The sequence below is a fragment of the Pseudophryne corroboree genome, chromosome 1, assembly GCF_028390025.1.
Source record: "Pseudophryne corroboree isolate aPseCor3 chromosome 1, aPseCor3.hap2, whole genome shotgun sequence".
In the NCBI taxonomy this organism is placed as follows: domain Eukaryota; kingdom Metazoa; phylum Chordata; class Amphibia; order Anura; family Myobatrachidae; genus Pseudophryne; species Pseudophryne corroboree.
Window position 1 is genome coordinate 478,853,115 of NC_086444.1, and position 2,207 is coordinate 478,855,321.

The following is a 2,207-nucleotide window of genomic DNA, read 5'->3' on the forward strand; positions in this document are numbered from 1 at the left end:
GCGCTATATAAGAAACTGTAAATAAATAAATAAATAATGCATGCCGTGGAAACAGGGATCCTATATGGGACAGCAAGGAGGGACAGACTATACAGAGGCGCAGCAACAAAACGGATAACTCCATTGGCTGGGACCTCAGAGTTGGACGCCAGTGCCGGGAACGGCACCATTGTACACCAGAGGGGTGAGTACTGTACCTGGAGGGTCGGGACGTCGGATCTCTAGAACAGAGACCCTAGGGTGTGTACACACGGTGAGTTAAATCTGTGAGATTTTGACCACATAGTCAAAATCTTATGAAAAGTTAGTGCATATCTCATGGTGCTAGGCAGCTTGCGATACAGATTCGATCCCGATGCGCGCTCCCGTGGGGTCGGTATCGTAAGGCTAGATAGACTGTGCAGGCAAGTCAATCTTGACTATCTAGTGTACAATCTAGTACAAAGTATAGTCAAAATTGGCACTTAGTCAAAACCGTACATAGACAAAATCTCAAGCACAGATAGTCAAAATCTGTTCAATCTGTCCTATCTGGGCTCTGGGGGAGTTTAAGGGAAATCGTATAGTCAAAATCGAACATACCAGGGATCTCGCCGTGTGTACACACCCTTACATCTACTGTATCGCAGCACCATTGTGCAACAAAGGAATGCACCACTCTTACTGGAACCAACATTTGGAACCTATTTGATCATAACTATTATGTACTAACTTTCAGCTACAAATTCCCACTATATTTCAGTCTGTGTCATCAGCATCTGGACTTTGATTTGACTTTTGATCCATCACCTGTGTGCTAACGATCGCTGTTATTTTATCATTTGCTATTTGAATGCATTATACTCTTTATGCCTGAGCACTGTGTCTCAATAAAAATAAAAGGCATAGATATACACAATGGTTATCTGTCACATATTTCCTTACTAACACTAGGAGGTGAGCGCAAGTACCACTCCCCCAGTAATCACATGTTTTGGATAGCCAATAAGAAAAAAACGCTACTTTGCCATTAAGAACCAAGTAAATCCGAACCCGCACATCTCTAATTGATCTATACTAGAGGATCTGAAACAAGGTCTTTTAGGGCACCCCAACGGTCCAGGTTTTATATCCATGACTCAGCACAGATGGTTAAATCAAATTGGTTGAGGTGCTAATTTAGGGGGATATGTACTAAGCAGTGAAAAAAATGTGGAAGTAGGTCAGTAGAGAAGTTGCCCATGGCAACCAATCAGCTGCTGTGTATAATTTTATAGAATGCTAATTATGTGTTACTTCAGTGCTGATTCGTTGTCATGGGCAACTTCTCCACTGGTTCTCTTCTCCAGTCTTTACACTGCTTAGTACATCTCCCCCTAATTCACTTGTGTCAAGCTTGGATAAACGTGAAACCTGGAAATTTGGGGTGTATTGAGGACCGTGTTTGAGAAGCTCCGATCTATACTTAATCAGTATTATACAGTATATAATTCATGAGTCATTCCTTAATTTGTAGTTAGAGATGAATGACTTTGGGTTGACATTTTGTGCAGTTTTGTGGCATTATAACCTTTTTTCAGATTTGCAAGTCAATCTTTCAGTTTAGCTTTTGATTTGTCATTCCACTAAATATAAATTTGCGTTGTAGCTTTAAATTCACATTTTGATTGAATGTATGATTTGTTAATGGTACTAAATCTATGAGAGTACATTCATTTTGTGTGGTGTGGTTGGGGAAGGGCTAAAAGGCCAAATTCACTTAGCGAAACTAAATTTCACAGCCAACTGAATTTGGGGAATCTTTTTCATAGCAGTTTTACTTTTTTTTTCTCATCAGTAATTGCAATTGACTTATATCTAGGATTTTGTTGTCTATTTATTTTGTGGGTATTTTTGTTCTCCTATTTTTACAAACTCTTCAAAATATGAGATTATAAAGATGAATAGATTAACCATTAAAAGGCTATGTTGATTTTATATACATTTGTGCCCACTTTAGATTGGTGTTTTAATTCTCTGGTGGCTACTATTATTTTAGCAGGATTCAGTCTAAACCAAGTAGAATATTTGTGGTTTTGGTTTGGCTAAATTGAAGTGTGCAGCAGTACTTTATTCAGACTTGCGCTTACACCATCTGTCAATAGCATGGAAAAATATATTAAACGTATGCTACATGTCAAACATTTACAAATCATTATTCAGCAGTTTCTTTTCTTTGGTTTATATAT